The 25,501-nt window shown below is 41.7% G+C and overlaps 1 protein-coding gene across 4 annotated transcripts in view; it reads right to left on the reverse strand.

The window, feature by feature from the left end:
• The window catches only part of LOC138349741 (solute carrier organic anion transporter family member 74D-like), a 507,981-nt gene extending 491,324 nt beyond the window's left edge, over window positions 1-16,657 (reverse strand). For all 4 annotated transcript variants that reach the window (XM_069300094.1, XM_069300089.1, XM_069300092.1 and 1 more), the window contains exon 1: window positions 15,992-16,657. The gene's annotated coding sequence lies outside the window, so the exon portion shown is untranslated. The remainder of the gene's footprint in view (window positions 1-15,991) is intronic.
• Window positions 16,658-25,501: the final 8,844 nt, after the last annotated feature.

Consider the following 25,501-nt stretch of genomic DNA (forward strand, 5'->3'; position numbering starts at 1 on the left):
TGTTCATTCAAAACGGGAATTTTCTCAAATATAAATTAATATTATAATATATTAGCATATTGTGCATATATAGGCATAGGTTAGGTTAGGTTAGGTTAGGTATTTAGGTTCGGTTGGCGATTATTTGTATTTGTAGTACGTGGGTGAAGCATTTACAGCGTTGTGATTCGAACAAAATTCATCAGTGAAGCACTTGTTCCGGATATGTTCGAACGTCATCAGTTGTGAGTCGTGTGTAAACGGCTTTTCATTCATAAACAGGGGGTTTGGCGGGTGCATGGAATCACTTTTGGATCTTTGTTTGGAGGACGGGCTGAGGTGTGACACGAGCAAAAAGCTGTGAGCGAAGCACCGTTCAGTAAAAGTTCGAACGACATCAGCTCTTGTGCCAAGAGTCTCTCATTCATAAACAAGGGGATGACGTCTGCATTAGCTAGCATTTGGGCAATGTTTACGAGGACGGGCGGCATATAACCCACACCAATCCGCCAGAAGGTCACACACAACAACATTTGGCATCAGGACACAGCCTGACTTTAGCCGCCTCCTCCCTCGCGATTTGAAAGAAAACGGCTCCACGTACATTTTCATCTGAACACCTTTGTTGTCTCTAATTTTTAATCAATCAACGGCTCAAATTTGGGGGTTGGCGGCACCGCTCCTGTGCCAGGTAAGTCCACTACGGGCTCACCGTAGCCCGTGCTACTTGCCCCGCTCCTGTGCCAGGTAAGTTACGGGCTCACCATAGCCCGTGCTACTTGGAGCTTGTTCCGAGTAGCTGAATCTATAACAACAACATCAAATTTGGTCCAAAGATAAAACTGTTTCACAAGCTCACAGTCCCCCAGCCTGTTCACCTCTAACCCTCACCGTAAGCTGCCACCGTGCTGGGTGAACAGTAAGCAAGTACTGTTACCATACAGAACCTAACACTGAACATGCTAAGTCTAATATTAACATCAGACTTAGACTAATTAGACTAAGTGCAGCATATTAGACTAAGTCTAATATGCTAGTACCAATAGCATATCCAGATGATAAATATGACATTACTTTGAGATTTACAGTGCAGTCTGGGAGAGACAGTGCTACCTATCCAGGGGGCCAGATTCACGAAGCAGTTACGCAAGCACTTATGAACCTGTACATCTTTTCTCAACCTTTGGCGGCTTTGTTTACAACTATTAAACAGTTAATGAGCTCCGAAGCATCAGGAGGCTGTTTATAACAATAACAACAGTTGATTGGCAAGTTTTCATGCTTGTAAACTGTTTAATAAATGTAACCGAAGCTGCCAAAGATTGAGGAAAGATGTACAGGTTCGTAAGTGCTTGCGTAACTGCTTTCGTGAATCTGGGCCCTGGAGAGGAAGCCATAAGAAACAGTACTGTGCGAGTATTGGCTCACGGACCAAACAGTCGTCTGCTAGAACGGTGTGCAGGGCCCAGTAGCGCAGTGGTCTACGTCTATTTCTGTTGCTGAGAACGGGAACTATAACAAAGCTTGTTGTAGGGTGTTAGACACGACGACTCTCCTGTCCTACGGGCGTCGGTGGCTGAGTGGACAGCATGCTGGAGACGTAGTCCTGTGCACCGGGGGTTCGATTCCCGGCGCCGGCGAGAAACAAAAATAGGCAAAGTTTCTTTCACCCTGATGAAAGTTTACCTAGCAGTAAATAGGTACCTGGGAGTTAGACAGCTGTTACGGGCTGCTTCCTGTGTGTGTGTGTGTGTAAGGGGGGGGGGAATAGGTAGTTAGTAACAGTTGATTGACAGTTGAGAGGCGGGCCGAAAGAGCAGAGCTCAATCCCCGCAAAGACAACTAGGTGAATACAACTAGGTGAATACTCTTGATGTAAAACTCACACTTAAACATAGTTCGCAAATTCTGCTAAAAAAATGAAAAAAAAAAAACATTTCGATTCGTCCTGGACCATTATCAAGTCCAGGACGGGTCAAGATGGACTCGTGTGTGCGTTGGGTTTGTGAATGTTCAGCCACGCTATTGTGCCTCGCGTTCTGCATGACACTGCATATGTGCAAAGTGCTTGAGAAGATAATTGCCGGCTTACTAATGGCTCAAATTAGTATCAATTTGCTCGTAAGCTGTTTGGCTTTTATCATTTATTGCATTAATTTATTGCAGCATTCGTTGACTTCCAATCAACTTTTGACAAAGCGAACATGACCAAACTTTAAGTAAGTCTTTTTTGGAGCCAAAATAGAGATGACAGCTGTTATTCTCCTCAAACTTTGCTCCGACCTTTGTCTCGGAGCCTCAACGGTGTCCACTCTGTCGTGTGTGTCTGTACTCATCTATGGGTGCCTGCAGGCTCGAGCTCTACCTCTTGGACCCCGCCTTTCTAGTCGTTAGTGTGTGTGTAATTACCTAAGTGTAGTTACTGGATGAGAGCTACGCTCGTGGTGTCCCGTCTTCCCAGCACTCTTTGTCATATAACGCTTTGAAACTACTGACGGTCTTGGCCTCCACCACCTTCTCACTTAACTTGTTCCAACCGTCTACCACTCTGTTTGCGAAGGTGAATTAATGTGTGTGTGTGTGTGTGTGTGTGTGTGTGTGTGTGTGTGTGTGTGTGTGTGTGTGTGTGTGTGTGTGTGTGTGTGTGTGTGTGTACTCACCTAGTTGTGCTTGCGGGGGTTGAGGTTTGGCTCTTTGGTTCCGCCTCTCAACTGTCAATCAACAGGTGTACAGGTTCCTGAGCCTACTGGGCTCTATCATATCTACACTTGAAACTGTGTATGGAGTCAGCCTCCGCCACACCACTGCCTAATACATTCCATTTGTCAACCACTCTGACACTGAAAAAATACATTAAATGTTTCTATGGCTCCTTTGGGTACTCAGTACCTTTGGGTACTCAGTTTCCACCTGTGTCCCCCCCCTTATACAAGTACTGTACCACCCGTGTTAAATAATCTGTCCTTATCTACCCTGGCAATTCCCCCGATAATTTTATGTCGTAATCATGTCTCCTTGACTCCTCTATCTCTCAGTGACGTGAGGTCCAATTGACGCAGCCTTTCCTCGTAACTCACACCTCTTAGTTCTGGAACTAGCTTAATTGGCGTACCTTTGAAACTTCTCCAACTTCGTCTTATGCTTGACAAGGGGCGTACTCCATGCTGGAGCCGCATACTCTAGGATTGGTCTGACATAGATGTATCAGTACGCGTGCATACGTACGTATATTTTAGTATTTGTGCCTGCAGGGTAAAGCTGTTAGCTCTTGGACCCCGCCTTTCTAACCGTCGGTGGACTAATCCACTGCCTCCCGAGTGCATATGTAGAGACAATTATCATAATTCATACTACTAATCGCCAATTGGATAGACAAAAAATAACCAATTAAGAATGCCTGTGTTGCGCCGCCCCCCCCCCCTCGGAGAGTCAAGAGTGAACGAGAGTGAATGTGTTAGCGAGTGAAAGCGAGGTGACTGGTTAACAAAGTCAGCGTGAAGGCACTCGCTGATAACAGCGACCCCCCCCCCCCACACACATACCCCAGGTGAGCACAGGGCCCGGGGGGGGGGGGGAGGAGATAGAGAGGGGGGAAAGGGAGGAAGGTGTTTACAAGTGAAAGTCAGGCGGCACTGGGTTACCGTGTAGAGTCCATAGTGGGATACACGCTGATAACACACTCATGGCCACATGTGTGACGGAGGAGGGGGTAGGGGGGGAGGTATGGAGAAAGGGGAAGGTGTGGGCAGGTGTGGGGGGGGGAAGGGAGGTTTGGAGGAAGAGGAAAGAATGGGCCGCTTGGAGGCAAAGATTAATATTGTCCACACTCCCACACACACCTGCCTACACCCAGTACACTCCCAGACACACCTGCCTACACCCAGTACACTCCCACACACACCTGCCTACACCCAGTACACTCCCAGACACACCTGCCTACACCCAGTACACTCCCACACACATCTGCCTATACCCACTAGAATGTACTCACTAGAAATGAGACGAGAGAGATACCAAATAATATACACCTGGAAAATACTGGAGGGCCAAGTCCCAAATCTACACAGTACAATAACAACGTACTGGAGTGAACGACATGGAAGAAAATGCAGAATAGAACCAGTGAAGAGCAGGGGTGCCATAGGCACAATCAGAGAACACTGTATGAACATCAGAGGTCCACGGTTGTTCAACGTCCTCCCAGCAAGCATAAGAAATATTGCCAGAACAACCGTGGACATCTTCAAGAGGAAACTAGATTGTTTCCTTCAAGGAGTGCCGGACCAACCGGGCTGTGGTGGGTATGTGGGCCTGCGGGCCGCTCCAAGCAACAACCTGGTGGACCAAACTCTCACAAGTCAAGCCTGGCCTCGGGCCGGGCTTGGGGAGTAGAAGAACTCCCAGAACCCAATCAACCAGGTATCAACCAGGTAACAACCAGAGTCACCACTTTACAAAGAGCAACAGAGTCACCACGTTACAAAGAGCAACAGAGTCACCACGTTACAAACAGCAACAGAGTCACCACGTTACAAACAGCAACAGAGTCACCACGTTACAAACAGCAACAGAGTCATCACGTTACAAACAGCAACAGAGTCACCACGTTACAAACAGCAACAGAGTCACCACGTTACAAAGAGCACTAGAGTCACCACGTTACAAACACCAACAGAGTCACCACGTTACAAAGAGCACCAGTCACCACGTTACAAAGAGCACCAGTCACCACGTTACAAACAGCAACAGAGTCACCACGTTACAAAGAGCACTAGAGTCACCACGTTACAAACACCAACAGAGTCACCACGTTACAAAGAGCACCAGAGTCACCACGTTACAAAGAGCACCAGTCACCACGTTACAAAGAGCACCAGTCACCACGTTACAAAGAGCACCAGTCACCACGTTACAAAGAGCACCAGTCACCACGTTACAAAGAGCACCAGTCACCACGTTACAAAGAGCACTAGAGTCACCACGTTACAAAGAGCAACAGAGTCACCAGAACTAACAACATTGGGACAACTTGCCCGTGTGAAAGAGTCACTCTTCATGTCCTTGCTTGTGTTGGTAAAGGACCCCTCACTATCTTATCACTCTCGGTGTGTCACTGGAGATAGTTGTCTAAGATGTGCCAATATAGGTTTGACAACGGAGATGGCGGTATCTAGGTCACGGTACAATATATTCCTTGTTGCATGCTAATCTATCTTCAATATACGTGTCGTTAGGAGTTATATTTGTGTGAGATAGAGCCCATATAAAAATAGAATCTGAACTCCCTACTCTGCGCAGCGTCATCTGGTGAAGCAAGATTCTCTAAAAATAGAGAATGTAGTTTAAGGTGTAAAAACGGCCAACAAAGGGTTAAAATATATAAAAACAAATGAATATACAATAGGACGTATCTAAAATACATCTATACTCCTGTATAGAAGAAGATAAGAATCAAGGTAAGTGCAGAAAGCATATACGAGGCAACTCCTATTTATAACCACCCAAACTCATCCATATATATATATATATATATATATATATATATATATATATATATATATATATATATATATATATATATATATATATATATGTGTGTGTGTGTGTGTGTGTGTGTCTAACCTACGCTTGAAACAATCAAGGGGGTCCTACTTCTATTATGTTACGCCTTAATTGGTCCCACAAATCAACACCCGTTACCGAACCAGTATTTACCCAGGTCTTTCCTAAATCTAAACTTATCCAAATTATACCCATTGTTTTGTGTTCTATTATGTGTTGATATTTTAATACCCTATTAATATTACCTTTGTTATGCCCACTTGTGCACCTCTATCATGTCACCTCTAATTCTTCGCCTTTCCGGAGAATGTAAATTAAGCTTTTTCAAACTTTCTTCATATAAAATGTTTCTAATTTGCAGGATGAACTTTGTCATTCTACGCTAGACGATTTCTAGTGAATTTATATCCAGTCTATAGTACGGCGACGAAACCTGGGGGCAGATTCACGAAAGCACTTACGCAAGCACTTACGAACGTGTACATCTTTCCTCAATCTTTGACGGCGTTGGTTACATTTATTAAACAGTTTACAAGCATGAAAACTTCCAATTCAACCGTTGTTATTGTTATAAACAGCCTCCTGGTGCTTCGGAGCTCATTAACTGTTTAATAATTGTAAACAAAGCCGCCAAAGATTGAGAAAAGATGTACAGGTTCGTAAGTGTTTGCGTAAGTGCTTTCGTGAATCTGGCCCCTGAACTGTATAATCTAAATGGGCCATAGCAACAGCAAGATATAGCTGTAGAATAACATCAGGAGTTATATTACTAACGCTTCGAAAAATAAATCATAAGAAGCAATTTTTGTAAGCGCAAAGGAGACATGTAAATAAGAAATATAGAAACATGGCTCTAGGAAGCCAAGGCAGTTGAGACTACAGGGAACAACATTACTTGGCGCCAGGAAAAGTATTTATGGTTATCAGTTGGGCTGCACTTAAGAGAAAAAAAGTTGTGGAGATAGCGCTCAAGGTCCTCCTAATAGAACGTCGCATTTTGCCGTGTACTTTACCCAAGACTTTACTTTCTGCCCCGAAACGCTTTGCGTAATAGTGGCTTTAGGCGTTGTATGTACTGTATAAATCGATATTATATTGTTATTATATTATATTATATTGATATTATATTATATGTTGTATAAATCGATAAATTTTTGTAAAATCTCTTGTATGTATGTACCTTACCTGAATAAACATATTATTGATTTATATATTATTTAAGAGCAAAAATTGTCGTGATAGAAAAAGGTCGTGGCGCGCGAAATTGAAATACTGTAGCCATTTTGCAGGCGATGAGTCACAATAACGGGGCTGAAGTATGTTGACCAGACCACACACACTAGAAGGTGAAGGGACGACGACGTTTCGGTCCGTCCTGGACCATTCTCAAGCCGATTGTGCGTCGACACAATCGACTTGAAAATGGTCCAGGACGGATCGAAACGTCGTCGTCCCTTCACTTTATAGTGTGTGGTCTGGTCAACTGTCCCATTTTCTATTTTGGGTCCTCTGGTAGGTTAGGTTAGAGGGGGAAACTTTAGTACGGCATCACACACAGAGATTACACTAACGTGATGCATCAAATGAACAAATCCACAAGGGCCGTGACGAGGATTCCAACCTGCGTCCGGGAGCACGATAATTTGTTCATTTAGTACGGCAGTTTATTGACGTTGGGAAATCATAGGAGGACAGGATTGGAGGTCACTGAACAAGCTTCAATTTGTATCGTTTTTCAATTTCGATGCCAAAGCTACACCACCCAATTACAGAGACGAGCCTTCCTATTAAGATAAAACATATATGTTCAGATTTTCAAAGCCTATTTGCAAATGCGGTGCCCCACGATGCCAAAAGCCACCCACGATAATCAAGTGGAACCGCAGTGTCTGGGGTCAGATTCACGAAGCAGTTACGCAAGCACTTACGAACGTGTACATCTTTTCTCAATCTTTGACGGCTTTGTTTACAATAATTAAACAGCTAATGAGTTCTGAAACACCAGGAGGCTGTTTATAACAATAACAACAGTTGATTGGGAAGTTTTCATGCTTGTAAACTGTTTAATAAATGTAACCAAAGCCGTCAAAGATTGAGAAAAGATGTACACGTTCGTAAGTGCTTGCGTAACTGCTTCGTGAATCTGGCTCCTGGTTCCCGAAGCCTAGTAATCGAACACAACCGGCAACAATTTACAGTTTTAAGTACCAATGACATTTTTGAAGTAATAAAAGGCTTTATATTATAAAGACAGGTCAAAGTACACCTTTACACGGGCACTAAAGACCACATGAGGGGGGGGGGGGGCACGCTACTGCCTGTCGCTGCCATAAAATCAAAAGTGTTTCTCCAGACATTTACAAATGATGATGTTGGGTGGTTATCTCTCCTGGTGATAAGGATTGGGACAGCGTCCATGTTACCTGTTCATGACTGAGCCGGACCTGCGGAGGGTATGACCAGTATGTGTATTCACCTAGTTGTGCTTGCGGGGGTTGAGCTCTGGCTCTTTGGTCCCGCCTCTCAACCGTCAATCAACTGGTGTACCGGTTGGGAGGGAGCCGGTCGGCCGAGCGGATAGCACACTGGACTTGTGATCCTGTGGTCCTGGGTTCGATTCCAGGCGCCGGCAAGAAACAATGGGCAAAGTTTCTTTCACCCTATGTCCCTGTTACCTAGCAGTAAAATAGGTACCTGGGTGTTAGTCAGCTGTCACGGGCTGCTTCCTGGGGGTGGAGGCCTGGTCGAAGACCGGGCCGCGGGGACACTAAAGCCCCGAAATCATCTCAAGATAACCTCAAGATAACCTCAAGATACAGGTTCCTGAGCCTATTGGGCTCTATCATATCTACATTTAAAACTGTGTATGGAGTCAGCCTCCACCACATCACTGCCTAATGCATTCCATTTGTCAACCACTCTGACACTTCGATTCGGGGAGGATTGACTGCGCAACAATCCTTAACAGTTTGCCCATTTTCACGAAACAGAAACTAAGGACCTGGTTGTAAACCTATAGGCGGGTCGTGTTCCATCGAAAACAAGGTAAAAAAAAAAAAAATCTGAAAAATGAACCATTTAAAAATAGGTGTAAACTCACGTTGAATGAGATTGCACACACACACACACACACACACACACACACACACACACACACACACACACACACACACACACACACACACACACACACACACACACACACACATTTTGCTCCCAGTAGATAAAACTAAACATATATAATGAAACTCAATATTACAATACTTCAGTTACCCTTTAATATCCAATATTTAAAACAATGTTAAGCATTACCTGAATGGCTTGCATCCAATCTGCAATAAACACAATACTTACAGTGCAAGGAGTGTTTTCTTACTCTCATTATAATTATATATAGTGTGTAGATTATATTGTAATAATCGATATAAAATACAGTGTGCACAATACATTGCCGCTCACAGGAGTGTTACACAACTTCTCACAAGAGAAGTAGTGTAACTACACTACTGCTCACGGGTATAGGGTGTGCATTATACACAGCTGCTCACAGGATGCGAATTGGGTGCACATTACCCCTCACAGAAGTAGTATGTGGTGCACAATAAACTACCACTCGCCGTATGTGTATGGTGTGCACTATAAATTATCGCTGATGGGATAAGTATAGGGTGCACAATAAAGCTACAATTCACAGGATAAGTATGGTGTTCATAAGTAAAACTGCCTATAATCTCAACAAACTCAACATTCCATTTAAGTGCAATCTACCTGTCTCTGATATTCCTCTTTATCTGTACCTCACCATTCAAGTATCATACACACCTGTCACCAAGAAAGATAATGAGAATCTTGCTCTACTCAAAGCTGTCACTCTTGAAACAATTGCCTCCTCCATCGAGAGTCTAAGATCTCACGAGCACTGTGTCTACACCGACGGCTCAGTCCAATCCTCTACTGGACGGACTGCAGCAGCATGTAGGTTTTATAGAAATAATATTTGCACAAAGTCTGTCAGTGTCAGGTTAAACAACTGGCTGACCTCCACACAAGCAGAACTAGCAGCATTACAACTAGCTATTAGTACATTAAAAAACATTGGAGGAGGAATAATATTTTGTGATTCAAAGTCTGCTCTTCAAGCAATCGAAAACTTCTCCTGGAAGATCGACAGCAAGAACCTCATACTCCCAATTATAAATGACCTAATCGCTGCAGAGTAAAAGGTTTCGAATCTCCTTTGTATGGATACCTTCACACATAAATATAACCCATCATAATGAGACAGACATTGCAGCCAAATTAGCGTGTAACAAAGATAAAGTTGAATTAGATCTAGGTATCCCCATCTCTGCTGTCAAAACTGTATTGGTCCAAACACTCAGGTCTAATAGGAAAGAAATTACTGACTCCCAACGACCTGAAAACACGAGTATAAAAAGCTCTGATTTGTTCAGATCTGAAACCTATGTTTATGGGCAGCACAAAACGTCCACCAGACTGTGCGACACAGTGGTTGCCAGGATCAGGTTGGGTTACCGTTACCTGTGGCAGGTGGCTACCGTTACCTGTGGCAGGTGGCTACCGTTACCTGTGGCAGGTGGCTACCGTTACCTGTGGCAGGTGGCTACAGGTGACGGATCTCCCAATCCTGAGCACTCCAGGTGCAAACTCTGTGAGCAGGAACTGCGGCATGATCTCCCGCACTACATCACTGAATGTCCAGTTATTAGACCTTTCAGACCAGTTGGCATGAGGTACCTGGAGCTTTGCAATTACTTTATTCACTCTCGAGTTCTTGAAGATATCCTCACAGTGTACCCAAAATTTGCCAGTGCAGGCTACTAAACATATGGCCCTGTATGACTAACCATCCTGCGAGATGGAGACTTTTAGTACCACTGCTACCTTATTCACTCTTGTGTTCATGATATCCTCAAAATGCATCCGGAGTTTGTCTGTGCAGACTACTTATCACATCCCTTTGTATGATTAACCATCCTGTGTGATGGGAATTTTAACATTACGTAGCTAGTTATTTGACACGCTGTACTTCCCTTCATATAGTCTATGATAACTGAACAAATGCAGATGTATCTAAATGTGTTAATAAAAAAAATAGACAACACACACAAGATGAGTATGGGGTGTACAATAAACTACCACTCACAGGATGAGTATGGATAGCATGTTGTAGCCTAGGCTAGCCCTAACTGAATTCATACATAGCCTAGTATTAATTCTGGTTACGTGAATTTGCATACTGATTTGAGTTTAATTAAAAGCAGCCTTCATGTGAAATCCTGCAGGCCCATTTAGCATCTTGCATATACAAATGTTGATTTAAAGAAAATAACTAGAGCAAATTGTATGCAAATTTGACGAGGCTTCGTTACTACTGAATAAGCATGTAGAGAGCATTTTTTTTATCTTACGTTTTATTCTAAGGATTATAATTTACGCACTGAAATTCATTAATGTAAAATAGGATACATAAATCTAGCTAGGCTAAAGTAAACTTATTTCAAGATGATAAGCAGCCCATCCTCCTGTTCATATAGTACTTAATTTACGCACTGAAATTCATTAATCAATGTAAAATGAATATAAATTTACATATATATATATATTGACGTAACAGACAATTAGAAAGTTGAATATGGTACTTCTAAATTTGGACAAACCGAAAAAAGGTTTTATATTTATTTTGCTAATAAAACCTAACCTAATCATCATCGGCCTAATACACGCTATCTGAGGCCTAATATAGTAAATATATGTGCTATACTAGGTCTAAGAACATTTAAGTTTGGTTTTTAACTTTATATTTTCTGGACTCTTTATCAAGAGCATATTACCAAATGCCACTGTCTGTCAATTACGTCAATATATGTACAATGGTAGTCCATATAGTTACAAAAAGTACTATCTACGTCCATATAGTTACAAACTATACTAACTATAACTATATATATGGCACTTTATATATATATATAACTATATATATGCCACTATATAGGTGGCAACATCTAAAACTTCAGCTATATAGTTACTAACTACGTCCTTATAGTTAGAAAAAGTACTATCGAAACTGGGATTGGGTCGAGGATATGAGTATATACACTAATGTAATCTATAGCAAGTTGTGAGCAATTTGCATAAAAACTTCTATGGAGTTCCGAGTTGTGTTATTCATATATAAATGTCACCTAGGTAACTTAGGAATAAGTTAGAGCTTAGTGCAATAATGTGCGGGTTTAGGCCCTAACAAACAGAGCTAGCGGTTTCCCAGGCTAGAGAAGAGCCACACACAGAGAAATGATTATTTTATTTTATTTATTTATACAAGAATTCTTACATTCTTGTAAAGCCACAAGCACGCATAGCGTTTCGGGCAGGTCCTTAATCCTAATCTTATTATTGTTGCCAGAGGCAGCAGGAGCGGGAGGCAGCACTGCCATATCTTTCTTTTGACATTTAAAGATATTGAGTTATGATCCCTATATCTAGACAATTGTCCAGAATTATGGAAATGTTTTGTTGTAAGATTATTTCTTATGCATACAGGTGGTTGATTGGTACAAAGTTATGTTAAAATATTAAACTTGCTGGACATAGTTATGGAAAGTTTGCAAGAAATGGAGAGCAAGAGCTGCTGACTTTAGAGTCAAACCCACAGTAGCGTGTTGTACCTTGTTATTGTTGTTAAAGATTCGCTACCTGGAACAAAGTTCGAAGTAGCACGGGCTATGGTGAGCCCGTAGTGCCTTTTTTTTGTGTTGTACCGATACGCGGAAAGAAATGCTGCAATGCTGTTATTTTGCATACAAGTATTACCCAAATTATCTGTCAAGTGCTTTGCTGCTGAGTAACGAGGTGTAAAAATGGATTTTCAGTGCTGAAGTTTTAGATGTTGCCACCACTATTTATATTTTTAATATTTAATAATGTATTAATAATTTGAATTTATAAATTAAAAAAAATAACAATTAAAATAATTTTTAAATTAATAATTTAATAAGTATTTAATAATGCAAAGACAATACTGGCGATTTGTTGTAAATTTAATATGTTTCAGATGCTTGTCTACCCATTTGTTCCTGTATACTGGAACTGGGAATACTCTGGAACCTTTGTAAATACCAGACAATAATTGATGCTTTCTTATTGCATTTTCCATTATGAATATACTGTTAGTTTGTTTCTGGTAATTTTAATTCCCTTTATTTACTTGGACATATTCCTAGATAATGCATATAATTTTGTTTGCAGGCGATGAGTCACAATAACGTGGCTGAAGTATGTTGACCAGACCACACACTAGAAAGTGAAGGGACGACGTCGTTTCGGTCCGTCCTGGACCATTCTCAAGTCGATTGTGCTGTGACACAATGCTGTGACATAATAATTTTGTTTATTTGTAGGCTCGACTGAGGGACGGGCCTGAAGGAAATATCTAGAACAACTTATAATAGTGACAGTACAGGAAATAGTGTTTAAACCTTTCTAGGAGTGACAGATTATAACCTAGGGTTAAAGTACTTTATTAATTGTAATCAGTAGCCGTGCTTACATTAATTGTACTTGCCTTTCTAGGTACTTTCGTGACTCGTTGGTGTTTTGGGAGTGACTGATCTGGCACGTGAAGGTGAGAAACCGGCAACTGGGAGAAAAGGCCACGACATCCTACGTCTTCACGATTAAAGTAAATGTCTTCTTGCGGGGGGGGGGGTCACCTAATATTATTATTGTGTCAGTGTTCTCATCATGATGACATCACTAGCGAGCATTGCGTCATGGGATGACATCACTAATGAGCATTGTGGCATGGGGTGACATCACTAGTGAGCATTATCACAGGATCACATCACAAGCCAGCATTGTGTCACAGGATCACATCACTAGCGAGCATTATCACAGGATCACATCACTAATGAGCATTGTGTCACAGGATCATAACACTAATGAGCATTGTGTCACAGGATCACATCACTAGTAAGCATTGTGTCACAGGATCACATCACTAGTAAGCATTGTGTCACAGGATCACATCACCAGTGAGCATTATCACATGATCACATCACTAGTGAGCATTATGTCACAGGATCACATCACTAGTAAGCATTGTGTCACAGGATCACATCACTAGTAAGCATTGTGTCACAGGATCACATCACCAGTGAGCATTATCACAGGATCACATCACTAGCGAGCACTGTGTCACAGGATCACATCACTAGTGAGCATTGTATCACAGGATCACATCACTAGTGAGCATTGTATCACAGGATCACATCACTAGCCAGCATTGTATCACAGGATCACATCACTAGCCAGCATTGTGTCACAGGATCACATCACTAGCCAGCATTGTATCACAGGATCACATCACAAGCCAGCATTGTGTCACAGGATCACATCACTAGCCAGCATTGTGTCACAGGATCACATCACTAGCCAGCATTGTATCACAGGATCACATCACAAGCCAGCATTGTGTCACAGGATCACATCACTAGCGAGCACTGTGTCACAGGATCACATCACTAGTGAGCACTGTGCCACAAGATCACATCACTAGTGAGCACTGTGTCACAGGATCACATCACTAGTGAGCATTGTATCACAGGATCACATCACTAGCCAGCATTGTATCACAGGATCACATCACTAGCCAGCATTGTATCACAGGATCACATCACTAATGTTGTCACATCCATAACTGCAGTGTGACTTAGGTATCAAGTTCCCAAACTAGTGAGATCACTATTATCGACGGTAGTTGTGATCAAGTTCCATTAAGTGATTAAATGATGTCATACAGTTTTACACATACAATAGTCAGAAAAACTCCCTTCACTGCAGTGTGCACAACAATAGTCTAAAATGGGTAAAATAAACTATTTAAAAAAATAATACTGTGCAAAACTTGACACCTCGCGGCGTGTAAATGGAGGTAATGTTTCTATGTTGCTTTGTGGTACATTTACCTGAATATTTACTTGACGGGTTACCATATCTAGTGGCCTTGATGGGGACAGGAAACCTATGGCTTGTCAATTATCCCCCCCCCTCCCTTCCACTATCATTCTTAATTTTTTCCAGCTAAATTTTAAACGGAAGTATTGTAAGGGCATTTATGGCTACTACGGGTTAGCGATTTCATGAAGTATCTCCTGTTTTCTGTCCTACAATGAAGGTTAAAGCTGATGGCCTTTGTGCGTGTGTTACAGTGGACCTTGTAGGGAAGCTGTCTGGGTTGGTATTTTAATATTATTCGGTATTTTAAAGGTCTCGAATATCAGCCTTGTCATGTGTGTAGTAATGTGAGTCCTGTGGCTCTCAGCCGTTCCCAATATGAGAGGTGATTAAATTTTCGGATGATTTTTGTGCCTGTTTTGAACTTTCTAGAAAGCAAATGGAGAACGTTCACAACTTTTGAAATTTTGATCTCCATATTAGGATACCATAATCCAGATGGAAGGGAGGTGCTTTCTTTTCCTTGAAATCAAAGATTCCTTTGATAATTCAATTTTATTTTTTTTGTACCGTAGTTTCTACTTGTTAATCAACCTTCAATAATTGGTGGATTGCAACTCCCATCGTTTTCTAATCAGTCTGCTGCATGTTGGCGATATATCTTGTTTGCAAACTTTAGACAGTTTTACCTGAAAACTGCAACAAGAAAAAGGTCCGACAACGCTGCTATTGTCTACCTAGTGATTTGTTAATGTTAAAAAATTTAACTTCATAATATCTTGGTCACTTTATGTGTGTTGCAGAATGAAGGATTGCTCGTTATCCCCTTACCCAAGTCTTTCCAATAATCGCATTCGCATATTTGCCCCGTTAAAACTCGACATTTAACTATGAATATTTTCCAAATTTGCATTTGTGAGCGGCGATCTGTTACAGCCACAGTATGTATTGATCTGCTGACACACGGCTTACTCACATTCCTGATATATGTGACTGAGAGGTTTGCTGTCAGCGCCGTCAGATTGGTTGGGCGACAGCCACACGAGACCTATCAACCTCTTTATTGGTTATTAAGACCACCACAATAACTTGTTGACCAACCGGCAAGTGTATTTAAATGAGTTCTGAACATATAGTCCAGGACTAAAGTGACCTTTTAGTGGGTATACGCCGAGAAGTGTATATGTACACTTTATATATATTATATATATAAATATATATGATGTATGTATATATCCGACATCCCTCTCCCCAACACAGGGATCATAATGCTCTACACGTATTAATATTCACACTTGTGTACAAACTCCAATCTCAAACCTCGCCAAGATGGTTAGGCTACAATTAATGCAATGAAATTTAGTTTTAAAAATTGTAATGCGTGTCAGAAGAGGTGTAAACCGACGGACACTTCACAGTAAAGTGACATTATACAATGTGTAATATAAGAGAGGTACAGAGACGACAGACATACCTGTGTTGCTGCTTGACGCTTCTTTTCACTCAAGGCTGATCAAAATCTTTATCTTGAGAATGTCGAACTGTTTTCATATATGATGCACTTAAAACTTCTAACCAAGTTTATTAAAAGCTATAAATTGTCATATTTACTAAGTATAGCTTACTAGTCATGAGGAATATTAATTAAACCACTGACCAAAATTGAACACTTATTTTTTGGGCAAAACAATAGTATAATTCACTCTTTTTATAGATTCAGTTTGTTTTTCAGGTAAAAAAATATGTTACAAATCCTTAATGTGGACGTGACATAGAGGTGAGGAGGAAGGGGGCGGGTGGGAGACACCTTTGGGCCTCCAGCCTGGTACCTGTGTGCTGGTACCTGTGTGGCTGGTCCAAGGCCAAGCTCTACCACACTCCCCCACCAACCACTTCACAACCCATTCGATATTAAACCCCACTTTTACCACCTCAAATCCTGAATGACACTCGTCGAGCTTTCTATATCCACATCCACTACACTTCCATGTATGTGACTCGCGCCACTAGACCAATTTCCAGTAGTATAAAAGTGGTTAAAAAAATGGCAGAAGGGTGTGGAGGGCAGCGTAGGAGGGGGGCAAGACTGGTGCTGGGTGTGTGTGTGTGCGTGGGCCCGTCGCCTCTCACACTCTGTCTAGCCTTGAACTTGAGTGAGAGTTGAGTGCGGCGGCCGGTCGGGGGCAGCACCTGCCGGGTCCTCCCACGCACTCACTCACTCTCACTCCTCCCGGTCACCATTTGAAATTGAAATAAGCTTATTGAGGTCAAATACACACACAAAGGGATGAGGTAGCTCAAGCTATTCTCACCCCGTTTCGTTCACCATTGACTAGCAATTTTCCCGTGCGCGGCGAGGAGATATATAATAATAATAATAATTTATAATAATAATAATAATTTATTTAGGAAAAGTACATACATAGTTGCAGAGTTACAGTACAAGCATTCTGTTTGATTTAAAGATAGAGGTAGTACATACAATACCTAGAGCCACTAGTACTCACCTAATTGTACTCACCTAATTGTGCTTGCGGGGGTTGAGCTCTGGCTCTTTGGTCCCGCCTCTCAACCGTCAATCAACTGGTGTACAGATTCCTGAGCCTATTGGGCTCTATCATATCTACATTTGAAACTGTGTATGGAGTCAGCCTCCACCACATCACTTCCTAATGCATTCCATTTACTAACTACTCTGACACTGAAAAAGTTCTTTCTAACGTCTCTGTGGCTCATTTGGGTACTCAGCTTCCACCTGTGTCCCCTTGTTCGCGTCCCACCAGTGTTGAATAGTTCATCCTTGTTTACCCGGTCGATTCCCCTGAGGATTTTGTAGGTTGTGATCATGTCCCCCCTTACTCTTCTGTCTTCCAGTGTCGTGAGGTGCATTTCCCGCAGCCTTTCCTCATAACTCATGCCTCTTAGTTCTGGGACTAGTCTAGTAGCATACCTTTGGACTTTTTCCAGCTTCGTCTTGTGCTTGACAAGGTACGGGCTCCATGCTGGGGCCGCATACTCCAGGATTGGTCTTACATATGTGGTGTACAAGATTCTGAATGATTCCTTACACAGGTTCCTGAACGCCGTTCTGATGTTAGCCAGCCTCGCATATGCCGCAGACGTTATTCTCTTTATGTGGGCTTCAGGAGACAGGTTTGGTGTGATATCAACTCCTAGATCTTTCTCTCTGTCTGTTTCATTAAGTACTTCATCTCCTATTCTGTATCCTGTGCCTGGCCTCCTGTTTCCACTGCCTGCGCATAGTTTCGTGCAAATGCTTATATATGCTTACATATATATATGCTTACCTAATTCTGCTTGCTTATTTGTGTTGGGTTCGGGTTCAGCTCTGTTTTCCCGCTTCTCAACCGTCAATCAAATGGTAAACAGAGGTTTCAGAGTCTACTTAATGCTGTAAATAATAAAAATAATAATAATTATCCTATTAGTACATTATTTAGGCATTGTTGATTCCGAGGTTAAATTTGAAATTTGATTGGTTGAGTTATTAGCGAACAATATGTAGAGGTCTTATCATTGTTATGGGAAAGTTTGTTAGCAGTCAACCATTGACGGTCTTTTGTTTTCATTATTCACTGTCATTTATAATAATTGGTTTAACATTACAGAAAATGCAAGTTGTGAATTGAATTGAAATTGAATTGAAATAAGTTTATTGAGGTAAAATACACACAAAGGGATGAGGTAGCTCAAGCTATTCTCACCCCGTTCAGTACAACGTGTTAATATATACATATACACACATCACAAATAAACATATTACCAAACATTCTGAGAGGTAAAAATATACATTTCCTCCCTCACAAGGAGTATGGTATCAGACGTACACACAAATACTTTTATGACCTAGGTATACTGTATAGACAATTTGCAAGACACCTGCAGATAATTCAACAAAATATTACAATCTTGGTGCAAAATTCTTATATCTCTCAAGAATATCATCAACCTTTCCGTTGTGACACATCCAGGCTATTTGTTCAGGAACAGTCCTTATCTCAGTGTTTCTATATACACTAATCAACGGACAATCAAGAATATAATGGGCAAGGGTGTGAGACCTTAACATACCACATAGTTTACACTTCGTGTCATTACCATGAACATCTATCCCATATTCCCAGTAATATTTGTACCCAAGCCTGAGCCGCATGTACACAGAGTCACTCCAAGCATTTCTCCTTTTACCATAAGTGAAATGGGTGTTTTGACTCACATACATGTAGTGTTGCATGGTTTGACTACTCTCATACATTATCTCTCTCCTCTCCACTCCCGCCTGTGCCTGAATATTTCTGATTTTGCTTCTTATTTGTCTCATTGTGAATTCACATTCGATGTCAACTTGTGGTTTTGATGTGGCACGTTTGGCCAAGTCATCCGCCACCTCGTTAAGCACTATTCCAACATGAGATGGAATCCACATGAATTTCACACTATAACCTTTCAGCTGTATCTCAGTTATTCTTCTCTTACAGTCCTCCACTATAGACATGAAGACTGGGTTTCTACTGTTTAAGGACTCCAGTGCTCCTCGGCTATCGACAAATACAAAAACATTTTTGTCGTCATGACGTACTTCCTCCAAACACGCCAGAATGGCCTGCAGTTCAGCTTGTGTGGATGATATATAATTACTAAGCCGGAGTTCAATTATCCTGTCCACAGTCCCAAACTCCGTATAATCCCTTATTAGGACACCACACCCTGCCCTGCCATCCTCCGCCACCGACCCGTCGCAATATACATGTAAACTGTTGCCTCTTGGTAACCGAGATATCATGCTTCCATACAAACACCGTAATTGTCCCGGTTCATGATGAATCTTTTTCACCTTGAGGGGTACAATTTCGACGTCTATTTTCTGTACTTTCCAGGGAGCAGACATATTACACTTTCGAGAGGGTTTACAGCAGTCAAGTACGTCGTATTCCCTGAGGTCATGAGCTAATCCTCTCGTATAGCGAGTCTCCCTCAGTTTCCTGGAAGTGTGTACGTCACTCAAGCAGGTCTGAACGCTCTCAAACAGCTTATCCCCTCCTTTTCTCCGCATGAAACGAATAGATACTCTAGTGTTAATGTCACGGACTCTATCACACACACTCTGTAAATTTAATTCCATTCTCATTATTTCAATCATTGCATTTCTTTGACATCCAAGAATAATCCTCATAGCCTCGTTCTGTATCAGCTCTATTTTTTGAATTCTGCCTTGGCCTGTGTAAGACAATACGGGTGCTGCGTAGTCTATCAGGGATCGAACAGTGCTTATGTATAACATCCGCAAGATAGGTACACCAACACCTTTACCAGAAAAAGCCAGTGCTTTTAGAGGATGCAGACGGGCTTTACATAAGGTGCTGATATGATTTATTTCAGCATTTTTACTCTCACATGTGTATCCAACATACATGCCCAGATACTTGTACTTCTGTACACGGCTCAGTTCCACACCATTTAGAGTAAGTGTTATATTTCTTCGTTTCCTATACTCGTATTTGGTTTTATCTGCATTTATAACTAAGCCTAACTTGTGACAGGTTGTACCAAGTATGTTAAGAGCATCTTGAATTTTGTTCCCAGAAGTGCCTTGTATAAGAATGTCATCAGCATATATGATCGTCGTGACCCCTGGAGGATACATCTCTGATGCTAATCTGTTCATTAATACATTGAATAAGGTGGGACTTAATACTCCCCCTTGTGGGGTACCTAACTGAAACCTCCGTTCCTCAGACATGTATCCCTGGTAATACACCTGACCTTTTCTGCCTTGCAGGTAATCCCTTATCCAGTGTAGCAATCTCCCTGTTATTCCCAGATTGGCTAATTCGTATAAGATTACTTCCCCATTGGCTTTATCAAACGCTCCTTGTAGATCAACAAAAACTCTACAATTGTCATCCACATTAGACAAACACTTTAAGAGACAATCCGCAGTACTTTTGCCTTTGATAAAACCAAAGAGATTATTGGACATGTTATCACCTACAAGGTAGAGTAGCCTATTTAACAAAATCCTTTCCATCATTTTACAAAAGCAGGATATTAAGGAGACAGGTCTGTAGCCTCCGTTTGACTTAGGGATAGGAATGATGACAGCCTCTTTCCATTTTCTTGGTAACTTTCCCTCTCTATAACTCATATTAAACAAATCAAGTAAGGGATTAGGTTTCATACCGGCTAAATAATTAAGTATGTCATACGTTACTCCATCTTTTCCCGGAGCAGTGGAGCTGCCACTTTTTATAGCATCCAGTAGCTCATCGTGGGTTATCTCAGTGCATGCTATAGATCTTGTATTTAAGGCACATAAAGTTACTCCATTTCTAATATTTTCCCATGACTCAATGGTGACTCTCGTGTCTGCAGGTAAGGACTCCATACCAGCAGCACTTGCCCATTTATCTACTAACTCATTAGCAACTTTCCCTGGATCTGAGTGAGCAATGAATTTAGTCTTACAACCCCTGACTTTATTTACTGCTCTCCATATGTCTTTAAGGTTCTTAGTATTACCAATGGCCTGAGCAAAGTCTTGCCAGTATCTGTCCCGCGCCTCCTTCCTCACCTGACTGCATTCCCTAGCCACTTCCAACATTGTATTTTTCTCTTCATCCCTCCTTCCATTTTTTAACCATGCTTTATGCGCACCCCGTAGCATTCTCTCCCATCCCTTGACTTGCTGATCATTGGAATATTTAAATTTCTTAGGTCCGTGCGTCTTGCTTCCCCTGCCCCCGTTATTTTCCCTCTGTACTAATTTCTCTATGTTCACGACCATGTCCTCGTAAAAACTATCAACGCAGAGCGGCGTGTAATGTTGATACCAATCTCCCATATTTTGAATAAAATAATTTTTCATATCTTTCTTAATATTTAGCCTTTTCCTTTGAAAGTGGACTTGTTTTTTCCCCAGTGGTAATTCAACGTTCAAGGCAAAGTGGTCACTAAGTAGTTCCCGAACAACCCGAGCCTCCCCCATAATCCCCTGAGAGTTTAAAACGCAGGCATAGTCAAGCCGTCCTCCCCTGATGTGAGTTGGTTCATTGTTTCCCAATAGACAGGTATCTGGATGATCTTGTAGAAACTGTAACCACTTGACCCCATTAGCATTAATACTACCCACTGTCCCAAGGCTTGTGTGCCGAGCATTAAGGTCCCCAATGACCAGTGAAGGATTAGTATAAATGCAGTCAGGTAAATAGTTAGCGTCGAAGCAGTTCCTGGATACATACAAATTAACTACAATAAATTCCCCTTCCCTTAATGATAATTTAACACAAACACTCTCTATACCTTGCGTTTTTGATGGCGGTTCTACTAACTCTGCTGGTATGGAGTTCTTAACATAAATCGACGTGCCTCTGATGTTATTTGCAGCGAAGAGGTGAAACCCTTTATAACCATTTAATTTCAATAATCCTTCATTCCTATCCCCTGTCTCCTGGAGAGCTACAACATCAATATCATTTCCCATCACATAACAATGAACATCTGTAACCCTGTTTCTCAAACCATTAACATTCCATGACAACACTTTCAGTCTAGGGTGATCCATTATTAATCAATTCATTGCCTAAGTCATCCCCAATAAGTTCACTAAATGATAGCCATACCTTGTATAACATCTCCCACCTCCTCCCAAGTTCACCAGTAAAAGCGACATTGCGATTCTCAAGAGATTTTTTCAGCCCTGAGATGTCCATTATTGGCCCAAATGATTCCTTCATTTTATGTGTAATTATAGGGTTCTTCCTTTCACTACGACTACCATCATTCACACACACTTCACTTTCCTTCATTTCATCACTCAATATTTCATCTTTGTCCTCAACCACTATATCCTGATTATCCTTCACCGTTTTGTGATTTTCCTTGACCTCCTGAACGTTTAATTTAGCCTCGATGGACTCGATTCTCTGCCCCAGATTTTGGAGGAACTCACCAACTTTTTTAAGTTCAGCCCACACTTCCTTGACCATATTATTATGACCCTCTCTCTGAGCCACAGTAGCCACTTCACTCACCGTTACACTGTCACTGCCGGAGTCCTGAGTGGTGGCGTGGCTGCTTGTTGCTGGAGCCTGCCTAAGTAAAGGTGACTCCTTTACCCACGCATTCGTCCGGTTCACTGGCACTGTTTGGGGCAGACTGTTTTGCTGTGCTCCCGGTGTCTGGGTAAGAGCTCTTGCTTGCTCTGTAACATTCACCGGCCGGAGAACAGCCATACTCGGCCTCTTGCTACACACAGCCGAGCTCGCATTGTGAACACCTCCACAGTTGCAGCATCTGGGAACTATTTTCTCACCCAGATTCAGTCTGTTTCTACACACAGTAGAGAGGTGAGACTTTCCGCAGAAACGACATCGTGGATCATTTTGACATCTCCAGGATTTATGCCCCCATCTGCAGCATTTCAGGCATATTATGGGCTCTTCCACATACTTTGCTACATGCCTGTAGCCAGCCCCGGTGATGAACACTTTTTCGGGTACGTCACCTCTCACTAGAGCCACCACCTGACTCCTAGCTTCACCTTTAATAAGGTGACGCTTGGCCCACACAAATCGTTGGTCGTCGAGTATAAACTCGGGGTCCAGAATCTGAGGGTATTTATAGATAATTACCTTCGTCAGCTTCTCGTTCCCCTCCGGTATTTCCATAAGAATTCCATCGTATCCTTGCTGGGTAAGATACTCCACTGCCTCCATAGAACCTACCGTTAAGTAAGGTCTGTTTACACCTTCCTTCAGCAGGGGCTCGAACTTGCGGTGTTCTCTTCCGAGTTTGACGGTCCACAGCAGCTTCTGATGATAGGCCAGCGTGCATGAGGCAGGGAAGAGAAGCCTCCATCTCCGCTGATCCTCACCTTCCTGACATCGTTCCGTCCGTTTGTCTGCATCAGTCTCGGCGTCGTTCTTCATTCTTTTATCGTTTCCGTTAAGTGTATTACTGTCCACACTACGCCTTGCCTCCTGTCTTCTTCGTTTCTTCTTATTCCTTGTCAGAACTTCTTGAAACACGCCCTCCTCGTCTGACTGGCTGCTTTCAGAGTCCATGTTAATAACGCCGTGAGAAGTAGCCATGTCTTCTGGTGACTGAGTCTCCATCTCAGTACCCAGCATGGGGGGAGGGGGGGGGGAAGGTGCGGAGCAGGTATCTTGACCCGACCGCGTCCCAGGTAAGACTCGTGCAAGTTGTGTCGTCAGCAAATAGAATTGTTTCAGATATCGAGTAGTGTTAGGAAGATCATTGATGTAAATGAAAGGAGTGGACTAAGAATATACTATTCTCTGGAACGCCAATATTAACTGGTTGAGGTTGGTTGTATAGGCTGTGACTCGTACGTCAGGCTGCGAGCAGCCGCGTCCAACAGCCTGGTTGATCAGTCCAGCAACCAGGAGGCCTAGTCGACGACCGGGCCGCGGGGACGCTAAGCCCCGGAAGCACCTCAAGGTAACCTCAAGGTAACCTCAAGGTAAGGTTGCTTTAGATTCAGCTACAGGAACAAAATTTTCAAGTAGCGCGGGCTATGGTGAGACAGTGTAATACAAGAATGTATCGCACTGCCAAATAAACAGCTAACATCACTATATATATATATATATATATATATATATATATATATATATATATATATATATATATATATATATATATATATATATATATATATATATATATATATATTATTTAAATATAGAAGGGAGTGCCACCTCTGGCTGGAAGAAGGGGGACCCATAGCCTCGGAGGAAACCACACATAACGCATTAGAGGGAATGTAGGTCCCCTCCAATACAGTTTCTGTGTTTTTCTCCTACCACCCCCTTCCCTTTGTGTGTTTTTTTTGTGCTTTATTATGTGTTTAAAGGTTACAAGATGTACATTGGTTGATACAAAAAGTGCCTAAAGCTTATGGATCTCTTGAAGCTCTTCAGCTTCCGGACAGGAACCGAGGACGCAGCAAGCATTTCCCCTCTGGATCGCCACACTGAGACGCTGAAACAAAAAACTGGCAGCACTTGGGTCTCTGGTGACGTCAATAAGCTTGGAACCCAATTCCTTGAGAAATCCCAAGACACTCTTACCCCAGGGGCCATGCGTCTCAGACGCTATGGGAACAAAGGTGTATTGACCTTCCAGTCGCCTGTACTTGAGTGATTTAGCTGTTTCCCTGTGGTTAGCCGCTCCACGTGCTTGATCAGCACCGAAGTGTGCTGATAATATATATATAATATATATATATATATATATATATATATATATATATATATATATATATATATATAATATATATATATATATATATATATATATATATATATATATATATATATATATATATATAAATATTTGTGTATATTATATACAATACAATACAATACAATTTTATTTAGGTAAGGTACATACATACAATAAATATTTACAAGGATTGTTTAACTTATAGGTATAGCTAGTACATACAACGCCTAAAGCCACTATTACGCAAAGCGTTTCGGGCATGATAAACTTAAATGACAAGCTTAATACTAATTGAGCATAATGAGTAGAATGAAAACAAGAAATGAAAACATAGATGAAAAAGCAGCACAAATACAATTATGTCGACAAACAGCGCTCTTTAAAAAACCAGACATGGGTTGACAATAGAAGGGTAAGGTAGGTTACAGGAAATTTATTAGGTATAGCTTCGCTTTTAACTTAAACTGGTTGAGAGAGGTAGTCTTTAACATGGTTGGGAAGGTCATTCCACATTCTGGGCCCCTTGATTTGTAGAGCATTTCTAGTTTGATTAAGTCGTACTCTAGGAATATCAAAACTGTATTTATTTCTGGTGTGGTGTTCATGGGTTCTGATACAACCTTCTATGAAGCTTTTGAGATCAGGATTGGCATTATAGTTTAGCGTTTTATATATGTATAATACACATGAGAGAATGTGCAGTGACTTAATGTCTAAC

The sequence above is a fragment of the Procambarus clarkii genome, chromosome 43 (genome assembly GCF_040958095.1).
Source record: "Procambarus clarkii isolate CNS0578487 chromosome 43, FALCON_Pclarkii_2.0, whole genome shotgun sequence".
In the NCBI taxonomy this organism is placed as follows: Eukaryota; Metazoa; Arthropoda; class Malacostraca; order Decapoda; family Cambaridae; genus Procambarus; species Procambarus clarkii.